This window comes from Mytilus californianus, unplaced genomic scaffold (genome assembly GCF_021869535.1).
Source record: "Mytilus californianus isolate M0D057914Y unplaced genomic scaffold, xbMytCali1.0.p SCAF_8, whole genome shotgun sequence".
NCBI lineage: Eukaryota > Metazoa > Mollusca > Bivalvia > Mytilida > Mytilidae > Mytilus > Mytilus californianus.
The window spans coordinates 74630797-74643180 of record NW_026262734.1 but is presented as its reverse complement, the minus strand read 5'-3'; the positions used below and the strand labels follow the sequence as shown (position 1 = coordinate 74643180).

Genomic DNA, 12384 nt, shown 5'->3' with positions numbered 1-12384 from the left:
AAATGTATAAGTATATATGTAATTGTTAATGTATAATTGTTATCCTCTTGTAGCACCATACGTGTGCTTAAGTTTAAATAAATTGTCTTGTCTTGTCTTGGGATCTTGACCTTTTCCAAATTCTCAAACAGGAGGGGTGGGGTGACCGCAGGGACTCCCTCTATATTTCATTTGATTTATTATATTGTCCCATACATGAATATATTTGGTTTAGGGGTGGGGATCTCGACCATTTCAAAGTTCCCAAACAGGAGGGTTGGGGTGACCCCAGGGACTCCCCTGTATTTCATTTGATTAGTTATATTGTCCCATACATGAATATATATGGTTTAGGGGTGGGGATCTCGACTGTTTCCAAGTTCTCAAACAGGAGGGGTGGGGTAACCCTAGGGACTTCCCCCTATATTTCATTTGATTAGTTATATAGTCCCATACATGAATATATATGGTTTAGGGGTGGGGATCTCATCCGTTTCAAAGTTATCAAACAGGAGGGGGTAGAGTGACCCAAAGGATTCCACCTATATATCATATGATTTGCTTACATTCAGGTATCATATGATATAGTTGCACTATTTGCGGAAACAAAGTAAGAAACTTCCAGCTATTTTAACTGACCCTTCAAAATTGAGAAAAAAATTGCAGTAATATGTTTACACTTTAAAAGCATCTTACATGCATTATCAACATTTATCACTGATAAAGAAGATTTATACTGTCACCAGGAACATATATATTGTTAGATATACTGTTCCCAGCTGTCACATTGTATTGGATTTTGACATTAAAATTTGTCAAAAAGTAATTTTGAGTTTCTGTATCAAATATTTTTTGCTTTTTCTTTCTTTTACATATATCTTTTGGTTTCCATTTCTAGTGTTTATATTCATTTACCATGCATAGATGTATTTTGTCACCTGCCTGAAATTTTTTTTTTGTAGTTGATCTTCAAAACCCGGAATTACCCTTATCCGCTTCCGGAATCGGACCCGATATTGTAATTGTCTACACGGCATCCATTGTTTTTCAATGTTGTTTTTGTCAGTCAGATACGATTTTACTCGAATTTACACATTACTTGTCGGCGATTATCTGTATACAGCTAGCGGTTGAACAAAATGAACATCGCTGTCATGAATAATAAAGATCAAAATAAGTTTTGAGATCGTTTATTTAGAGACTTTGGTTAAAAGGTTTGCAAAGTTATTTTTAATTTTCTTTCAAGTGAAAGGTCCGTCGGGCGTAGCTAGTAACCAAGTAGCTGCGGAACCGTAGCTCTTAGGTCCTTATGTTATTTTTTGACTATTTGCGGACCATAGACTCTATGGTCCGCAAATAGTCAAAAAATAACATAAGGACCTAAGAGCTACGGTTCCGCAGCTAGTAACCAAGTCGAGAGTCCGATTGCAAAAGTGGAAGGTCGCGGACCTCGGACCACCGCTAATTTGAACCCCTGCCTCCAAATTGAAAAGATACGAAAATTTCGTCTTCTAATTTGAAATTGCCGCCAACAGCATGAACAGTTGAACTTATTAATAGACTACTGACGTAGTTGTACCACGTATTGACGACAAACAATATTCCTACGACTTTTGCCATTTGGGAAATCTAAACTACTTGTCTTTAAAGATTTTCGGCGATTAAATATTTCATACAATTGTTCTTTGACATCTTAGCCAAAAGCACAGGGGATAATAAACTACATAAGGATTCCTAATGTGCTCTACTTCCTATGTGCAACTTCAAAACTTTTGGGTGGTTCGACGATCATTTAAGGTTTTTTCTGGTCATATTTTTGTAATCCAGAATTAAAAGTATGAAAAAACTATTCAATTAGTTATAAATAACATTATATCCAGCTAGATAATAACAATGGCACGTATTTCAGCATTTATTGGGTAGAACACAAATCTAGGGTGCTCGCATAAGGCAGCTTAACTGCCTAAAAATAGAAGGAGATGCGAGTTCATATATGTCAACGGGACAGCAGTTCTAACTTCTAATAAAACCTGACATTAGATCTCTTTTCTAACAATGTCTAACTTCTAATAAAACCTGACAAGATCTCTTTTCTAACTTCTAATAAAACCTAACAAGATCTCTTTTCTAACTTCTAATAAAACCTGACAAGATCTCTTTTCTAACTTCTAATAAAACCTGACAAGATCTCTTTTCTATCTTCCTTAAAATGTTACAAATTTAGTTAAACTGACACAAGAAATAGTCACAGGTTAAGGTGTTATTGTTAAAAAAGTTTACAGGACCTAGGAAATGAAAGACTAGCATATTTCAACATCTCTGTGCGAAGCCTCAATTATGGTCCTTACAAGGCTCACAACCATCTACACTTATTTAAAGTCCTTCAACTACAAGTTTGGACTTAAGTTAGAAAGTAACATGTAGGAACAATATATATATGTGATCTTTTTACTCGGTAAATCTACATACATTGTACATGAAAACTGCCAACCTAAATGTAAGATCTCAAAACAAAGTATGAATTTTTCAGTGATGAAAGATTTTGCAATCTTATTGTCTATAATCAATAGAAAACAACACCTATGACTTATGTCCTCTTTTTCACTGACAGTCTCTTCTGAAATGTTTCAAGCATTAGCTTAGATTACTTTACACATACATGACATAGGAGGGATTTTTTGGAACCAGGATGTTGTATGGACCTTTGATTTTCCATGTAAATATGAGGATTTGTCTTTCTGTTACACAATGAAATTTCTTGGTGGCACATCACATCATGCATCAGGCATCCAGATAAAAACAATGATATATTAGTAAAAAAAGAAGAATCAGTGATTTTTAGTTAATGATAGCAAGTTCATATGTATCTGTATACATGGTATAGCATGTATAGTGATCTTGGAAAGCAATTTATTCTATGTTCCAGCGTCTAAAAATGTAAAACTTCAAGAAAATAAATTAAAAACCTTAAATAACTGGTGGAAGTGATATATACATTGTAGCCACTGTCACTTTAGTTCTTTAAACAAAAAAAAAACAAGGGATTTTATAATTTCACACACAAATAAAGTTAAAACACTCAAATGACAAAAAACTTGGACCTCAATCCATGTGGTGCATTTCTTGTGTTGCTGAGTATAGTTTATTCATTACATTTTTAATATTTTATTCTCAAAATGCACAGGATGGAATATATGCAATTGCTGATTGTTCTTAGAAGGGGGTCAATAGGAAATCTTCCTGAAACTGCCTCTCATAACAACATTCTTCTAAATATGCTTAATGTATTTTATTAAATCTAATGTCTATAAATATCCAAAGCTATCTTCCACACTGAACTACAAGTACAATTTGTAATAGATGTATACAACATATATAATATACACCAGGAACAGATATACCTATCAGCAATACCCATATCAATCATCATCAATTTATATGTACAAATATATATCTATATATTTCAATGTATTAACACCTGGTATACATGTTCAAATATATACCTATCTATAGTAGCACACAGTGAGCCCATATACATGTAAATAATGATGAATTAACATGAAACTCAAATTGAGTACAAGTTACAGTGTAACTTGAATTTGATGCGACTGTCATACAAGTGAGAGGTTTAGCTAGCTTTAAAACCAGGTTCAATCCATCATTTTCTACGTAAGAAAATGCCTGTACCAAGTCAGGAATATGACAGTTGTTATCCATTCGTTTGATGTGTTTGAACTTTTGATTTTGCCATTTGATTGGGGACTTTCCTTTTTGAATTTTCCTCGGAGTTCAGTATTTTTGTGATTTTACTTTTTTTGAATGCTCTCTGGATCTTTCAACTTATAGATATAAAAAATATCAACTGTCTGTAATTATATTGCTACATAAAGATTTATAATCTGATATCATTATTCTGAGAGTAAAAAACTATGCAGTGTCTTTTTTTAACTTAAGCCAGAATACATTTTATAATATATATATACATGTACATGTAGATCTAAAAATCTCTAACACAACTATCAATATTATAAATCTCCTTACTGAACATTAAATCTTTGCAAGCAAGAATAACTTTGACAAAACATCTGATATATGTAGCTGTGAAATAATATGTAACCTATTAGTTTTCAGTTAGAAATAGACAAACAAGATGAATGCATTTTACCACCAACTCTGAAAAAGATAGGATTAGGGGTATAATACTATGCTAGTGTAGGTATTAATATGACAATCAAATGAATCAAAAGGTCCATGGAAACTATTTCCCCTTTTAGAGCACTCGACCTCTGTCTTTTTTTTGGCACTGGGTTCATGCTACTCAATCTTTAGTTTTCTTTGTTATGTTAACTTAGTTGAGTCTGTTTTTCATTTCAGTTTTTTTGTCATAGTTTTATCTGTTCTTCTAGATCTCTGATTCATGATTATTCACATTTTTATTTCCTTCTTGCTGCAAAAATGTAACTTATTAAAATTCATTTATTTACTTGACATTTACATTTTGTAATGTCACACAATCAAATCTTTCATCCACTGGACAGAACCATATTTCGATGAATGAAGCAATATAAATCAGTTACTGTTTCCTCATAAACCTTAGTAAACATTCAGGTCAACACAATCTTTTTCATTCGACTTGCATTTGCCTAAATTGACATGTTAAGGTTTAATGTCCTTTGTTTATCTCTATTTTTATATTTTAATGTCTCCAAATGAGACAGTACCTCTTTCCAACACAAATGAGAGATTTAATACATCAACAAGTATGTTTGTAGAACCAGACCTGATATCCAATAATAACTTACTACTTTATATTATATTTATTGTGGAACTTTTTTTCATAATCCCCTAATTTATCTGTAATTATTCAATCCACATTTTCATGTTTGTCTTTGTTTGGTTCACCATGTGGCAGACATAAACAAAGTCCTTTGTTTTCCTTTGTTTCACAGATGACCCACTTTCAATTTAGGTAAGTAACTGATTTTTTACAACAAATATCATAACTAAGGCTGTAATCAATCATACATTGAAAATTTCATTAAAAGAATACTGCCACTTTAATGTAATGTCAAACTTTAGAATACAGTATTTGAGCGCCTTTTGTTTACAAGATCCAATACACAAAGAATGGCGACCAAAACAAAAATATTGGCTTCGATGGAAGTGTGTTTTCTGAGGCCTTACAATAAAAACACCACAATGACAAAAAGTATGTCATACCTGAAGTAATAATCTAGTGAACTGGCTGAATATCTCTGGTTTTCCTAGGTTGCTATCTGGGAAAAAACTCCTCTGAAATCAACCACTTCGTCTGCTTCGTTCTTCAGGTCGTGTTATTACGGAAATGTGGTGACGAAACCTACCACGTGACTTTTCCATTCGCAACGTAAACAAAACCATGTGATCGCAATCAGCTGTTTCATGTCAACAAATGTATCGTAAACTTTCAAGAGTATGAACAAGGATTCTTCCAAATACTGATTGATCTGGGACATAATATATATATGTAATAATAGTCCCAGGATTGATATAATACTATTATAAATCCTTGATATCAACAGAGACATATGTTTCTGGTATGAAGGAGTAGATGTGGCCGTTTAGACTTATTCATATACTTGAAAAGGGGATTTGGAGTACAATATAATTATGATAATAATAATAGTAATAATAATAATAATTATTATTGTATTTATTTCCTTTTACCTTTTTCAAATTTTGGTGTTGTTACATATAATTTATTTATTGTGTATATATTATATTTTCCTTCGGGTTTATATGATCCGTTCATCCTATTTCGACTCTTTAAAATTCAAAGTCTATCCGAAATTGAGGTAAATTATATGGCCTTCCAAATACCGTTTCGATCCCTAACATCACTGAAGAGACATTAATTGTCGAAATCCGGATATGTGTACAAATTTTTGCACCTCATGTTTGCGGTATACCACCTTCTCCTCAAGTTTATTGTTTTCTGTTTGGTATTAAATTAATAATTAAGATCCATGTTACATCTCGTGATCAATTTATTTGGCAATCGTCAATGGCAGTCAGCAGGGTTTAAGAACATCAGTTGTTCGACCTGTTAGTCAAATGCGATTTGTTAAAATATACTTTTCACTTTTTTGGTCTTTTGGAAAATGTTGTTTGTGCTGTATTTAGACCCCTCTACCAAGAAATTTGTTTTACATGCACACGTATAAAAATTGCGGTTTTTATCCAACGCAATCATAGGTTTGAACGTTGTTTTCAATTTAGACTTGTATATATACATACATATAGAGTATCCTTTTCATTACCTGATCCGATATATATATATATATCAGCAGGGTTTAAGAACATCAGTTGTTCGACCTGCTAGTCAAATGCGTTTTGTTAAAATATACTTTTTCACTCATTTGGTCTTTTGGAAAATGTTGTTTGTGCTGTATTTAGACCCCTCTACCAAGAAATTTGTTTTGCATGCACACGTATAAAAATTGCGGTTTTTATCCAACGCAATCATAGGTTTGAACGTTGTTTTCAATTTAGACTTGTTTATATATATACATGTATATACAACTCGTCTAAACATCAGCCCAACAATGTTAGATCTGTAAATTTGCTTTCTTCCCTCGCCGGGATTCGAACTCATGCTACTGAGATATCGTGACACCAAATCGCCTGCACTGTATCCGACGCGCTAGACCACTCGACCACCTAGGCTTCACTATAATAAAGCTTTCGGTGGCCGGGTGTTACCTTTCCTCGTCAGTTTTAATCTATTGCCGTAATACAGTACATGATATATAAGGCATGAAGATGGCCTGAATTGTTACAGATCAGCTGAAATATCTATTGTAAAGGATCCTACAAATTAATGCAAGATACAGTCACAGAAATAATCATATCTATAAGTACGTCTGAACCAGTGACAACTCTACAACAGATTTATCCATCGGATCACCAGCAGTGATGGTAATACATGGCTGTGTACATTCTGTATATACAACTCGTCTAAACATCAGCCCAACAATGTTATATCTGTAAATTTGCTTTCGCAAATTTATTGTTCTTCCCTCGCCGGGATTCGAACTCATGCTACTGAGATATCGTGACACCAAATCGCCTGCACTCCGACGCGCTAGACCACTCGACCACACATAGAAGTCTATGAAAAAAGGACCAACCACCAAATATAATATTTATCGGATCGTCTAGAATAGACGATACAGCGCAGATAAGGAAAACATATAACAATATAAAATTTGTACTTCAGCGGGATATATATATATACATTGTTAAAATTTTTGACACTGACCAGAGACATATAGTATATTACGATTTTACATTAGTACCGTTGCGCAATCTTTAGACTTATGACATATATATATATATATATATTGTTGTATCGAAATATCTATATCAATACGATTTCATTTCATCTTGTTAGTATATTTCTAGCTTTTTATCTAGCTTTCATCAGTATCGTTGCACAAATCATGCTCAAGACTTTTATATTTTTCTGCTTGTGGTGAATCGTCGTTAGACGATCCGATATATTAAATTTGTACTTCAGCGGGATTTTAACCCCTGCTTCTGTATATCGTAGCAAATCCACTGCACTATGTCCAGCGAAATATTGCTTTGCACCCATGCAGCTACCTATACATATGTAACACAGGCTTTCGTTTGTCTATTCTAATTTCGTAGACGGCTATATTTATCTATAGTTGAGTAGCGCCTTTCCTTTATAACAGTCAGGCGATTTCATAAACGGTAATTTCTACATACATCAAAAACATAGTTATATGTTAAAAAAATCACGAACATCAATTTCAAGTGCCTCGCAATATAAATATAAGTATGATGAATATTACCTTTTCTGTTTTAGTAAGGCGGAGTGTTTTATTAAGAATATGTATCAAGCTCTGAAACAAATCAGTGTATCGATAAGTGAACACAACAGGGGTCCAGTTTACAATTTTCATGGCATGAATTGTAAAAACGTACGCGCAAGCGCAGACGACGTATGACAGATTTTAATTGTATGATTTGTCGTTGTTTTCTGCCAATTACATTAGAATGGAGATAACAATATTGTATTTTAAGCTCCGACGGCATCAATTGGTGATTTGATGCCGTCTGAGCTTAAAATACAATAAAGTTATCTCCTAATTTATGTAGATAATTTTTATTAGAGACGACCGAAGAAGCGACTTAAGCTTAATCTATATGGATAGACATGTATACGTATATATAGGACCATAGATGGCTATTATATCTATGATAGGACGTATCCCACAAAGTTGAAACGGTACATGGTAACATTCGTTGGTAAGGGGCGATGAATCATTGTCATCCTTTTACAAGAGAAAAACTTAATTTATTATGCTAATATGGTCATGATGATATTTAGGCAGTGAGGAGTATGTAGACTTGGTGAAATTTTTGGACAATTTATACTGGATTTATCAGACATGCTCTGTATATGAAACGTTCGGTTTAAGGTTAAAAATGTATTTATAACAATTTGTAGCAATTTACTAAAATAAAAAATCTCACAATAATAATATCTAATTAAGTCAATTTTAAAAAAAATAAAAACAATTCGTTTGTGTCTATAATTGACCAAGGTTATTATGAAAAAAGTATCTATATCTACAGATGCCAAAGACGACAGACCGATATGCTACACTATTATAGCGACAAAAGCACGAATACTTTATAAACAAGATAGATATATATATTTTAGATATTTTATTGTCACCTAAAGGCGTTCTTCGATCCATATGTTCGTGCTAAGTTAAATGTCTTCTCATAATTAAAAATTAATGTTAAGAAACACGAGATTGATGTTTACGTTTTAAATTAAACCTATTTATTTTCGATATATTATTTAACAGGTCAAACAATAAATAATCGATTGCAATATAGATCTGTTTATTTTTCCGATTTCTCTCTAACAATTTTCAAAAAAAACTTTCATACACCACATCCTTTTAAAGTTGATTAAAAATACGCATGCATTCACTGAATACAATCAAAAGTTCTAGGTAAAAAATATACAGAATCAGCTTATGTCATGCCATAAACAAATTGCAGTCATAATCTTCTAGTAACTTAGTTACCGTAAAGTTTGTATTTATGCAAGTTCATTGGTAACCAGCACCCTGTCATGACAATACAGATTCAATCTAATTAATATCTCTAGTAATTTCGTTATGCTCATAAGACGAGTAAGCGAGTTACCATAGATCTGATTTCTAATCAGATTGATACAGATTTTAAAAATATTCAAATGTATGTTAAAGCATGGAACATTAATCTCTTTGATATTCTAATTCAGTAGGTTTCAACAACTTTCGAACAGGGGAGGAAGTTGGCTTTACCATGAACACTTACTTTGTTAACAGAAAGGAACTTTTCGTCAATATTACACGGTTTCATTGTAATTTAAAATAATTGTCGGTATGTTAAACCGTTTTATTACATTGGTTGCAATGAATAACATTGATTTCCCAGTGAAATAAAAACCGATAATTTCACATGTGAAATAAACGTGGTTATTTCACTCCTCTGACGTCATACAATAATAGGCGTTGTCAAGACGTCGATAACGTCGGATCAAAACAAATTGTGAATGCGTAGAAAAAGATATAGTTCCTAACATTTTCTACTTTAATTTCATTAAAAAGCCCTTTGCCAATGTAATAAAAAGAATAACTAATCAAAGAATTCAAATATCGAAAAATATTCAACTCGTGACCGAACAACACTGATAACATATGGCAAAATCAAAGGTACTTTATTTAAATCATTTGCACCACGTGACTTTGTCCCTTTTGATCAAATTACTTCCCTTAGCTTAAGATTGAAAATATAATTTATTATAGATTTGCGGATAATCCAGTCCTTTTCCGTCATGTATCTAAAACTAATGTATCTTTAAAAACTTCCTTTGGCGGATATTTACAAAAATGCTGTGTAATTCTAAGGGAAAATGCTTAAAATTTGACTTTTTACGAAATGGGAAGGTTGAAATCATCATGTTTTTAAAAGAATTTGGCCGAAAACTTAAGAAAGCAGGTAAGTTAAAAGTTATTTAACTTTAAAATTCAACCTACAAGGTGTTTCCCTATATGCGAACAAATCATGAACAATATCTTCTTGCATGTGTATTTCTGTTTTGAATCTTGCTATTTTACGATTTTACGTCATTTTATTTGATCTTATATAGCAATAACACAATGGTTACGCTTCCGATTTTTAAACTAAAAAGGCCGACAGATTTCAGAGTAGACAATGTCCATTTGTACACGGACAGAAGCCTAAAAACATGTACAATTCACCTATATGCGAACAAATTGTTCATTCGGCATAGGTATTTGCATATTGGCATTTTTATTAAAAGGGCTTATATAATCCTATTGTAATGGCTGCCGTCATGATAAGGCAAAATGGCCGCTATGCAAATTAGCAAATTACCCCAAATTTTGCCATATGATTAACTCATGCGCTACGCGCATTCGTGAATTAATGTGTTGTTCGGTCACTCGTTGAATATTTTTCTCTATTTGAATTCTTCGATTAGTTATTCTATAATTATATCGCCTTTATGTTTTCCATGTAATGTCGTTCGCAAAACATAACGTTTTCAGACCGAATATAATGATGATGACCGTTGGATATGTGTTAAGCTTGATTTGTTTTATTGAGCAATGTGAATTCATTTCATGTCTGACTAAAATAAAAAACTACATGTACTTCCAACAGAATTTTAAAAGAATGTCCTGCTTACGCATACTGATAATTATACTCAGATTTTATCTAAAACATCAAAAGCAGAATTGTGCCATCGTTATATAGGTACTTATGATTCGGTCAAATGTTCGAAAATAGGCCAAACCGTTGAACTTAATTGTTTAAAGCTCAAAGTAGACATCTCTGAATTTCGTTTAAGATTGAAGGATTGTTAGAAATGTCGACGTCCCAGGTGGGAAATAAATTTAAGGGAAATTGACCTTACCTCTATAATTTCAAAAAGATGGCAGGTATAATCAGTGTTTTAGTCTTAGATACATGATTTTTTATTAGTTGTTGTTGGCTTTGAACTAGCTGGCACTGAGTAACTGCGAGTACTCTCTGATCTGTACTTAGTGGGTTTTTTTTTGTGTGGGGATGTATAAACACCCTGCCACGTCCGGTATGTGTTTTTGTTACTTGTTTTTCTGCTTTATATCAATCTAGTGAGTTAAGAAGCCCTTTTCAACTGATTTTTATAGTTTGTTCTTATGTTGTGCTGTATACACAACTGTCCCAGGTTAGGCCAGGGACGGTTGGGCGCCAGCAAGCATGTTTAAGCCCGCCACATTCTGTATGTGCCGGTCCCAAGTCAGGAGCCTGTAATTCAGTGGTTGTCGTTTGTTGCTGTATATCATATTTGTTTTTCGTTCATTGTTTTGTTCATAAATCAGGCCTATAGTTTTCTCGTTTGAATTATTTTACATTTATCATTTCGGGGCCTTTTATAGCTGACTATGCGGTATGGGTTTTGCTCATTGTTGAAGGCCGTACATACGGTGATCTGTAGTAGTAACTTCTATGTCATTTGGTCTCTGGTGGAGTGTTGTCTCATTGGCAATTATGCCACATCTTCTTATTTTTATATTATTCATCAAAGTTATATAAAAGCGATTAAACATTCGCATAAGAATAGAAATTCAAATATCTGTAACATAGCGCATTATTATAAAATTGGCACTTGGCGTTATAGAAAAACAAATATACAGTCTAACATATTACAGATTTGAAGGTCATTTAACTGTTTAATTGATGTAGGGGTTGAGGTTCTGTTATACAGAGAAACGTTAAAATGTTGGCATAACATATTAATTGTTTTCCAACAGAAAGATTCGATCTAACGTAAATTTAATGGGGATTATAGTCGTATATTAGTATGCATGACAGATTAACAGCAGTACTGTAATAAAACAGTGTCCCCATAAAGCAAGGTAAGCTATGGTAAACAAATAAATGATATAGCCCTTTAAAGAAATATTTGGAAACAGATATCATATTGATTGATTAATGTGAACGTCCGACGACAGATATTTCAAGCATATTCAGGACGGTTACACGATAATGAGATACACATGTGTCGTATATATTACTGTACCAACACGCTGAGTGGATTCTAACGTACTAGCTAACAAATCAACAATTCGTAGGAAGACATATATTACCCTATCCAGACACATTATTCTTAATCCAAGTCGATCGGTATTTGCTCTTTCTTATAAATATCACGTGTTTGCATGAGAAAAAGCAAAGACCTGATAACCATGGTAGTTTTTTTGTCATAACATACCTGTTGAAAAGTTAAACACTGCATGAGGCTAATTTTCAAAAGTCTTAAGTTAAACC

At 32.9% G+C, this 12384-nt stretch overlaps 1 protein-coding gene across 2 annotated transcripts in view; it reads right to left on the bottom strand.

Moving 5' to 3' along the window:
- Positions 1-5330, bottom strand: part of LOC127712503 (protein yippee-like 1) — a 36180-nt gene extending 30850 nt beyond the window's left edge. For both annotated transcript variants that reach the window (XR_007987106.1, XM_052218978.1), the window contains exon 1: positions 5200-5330. The gene's annotated coding sequence lies outside the window, so the exon portion shown is untranslated. The remainder of the gene's footprint in view (positions 1-5199) is intronic.
- Positions 5331-12384: the final 7054 nt, after the last annotated feature.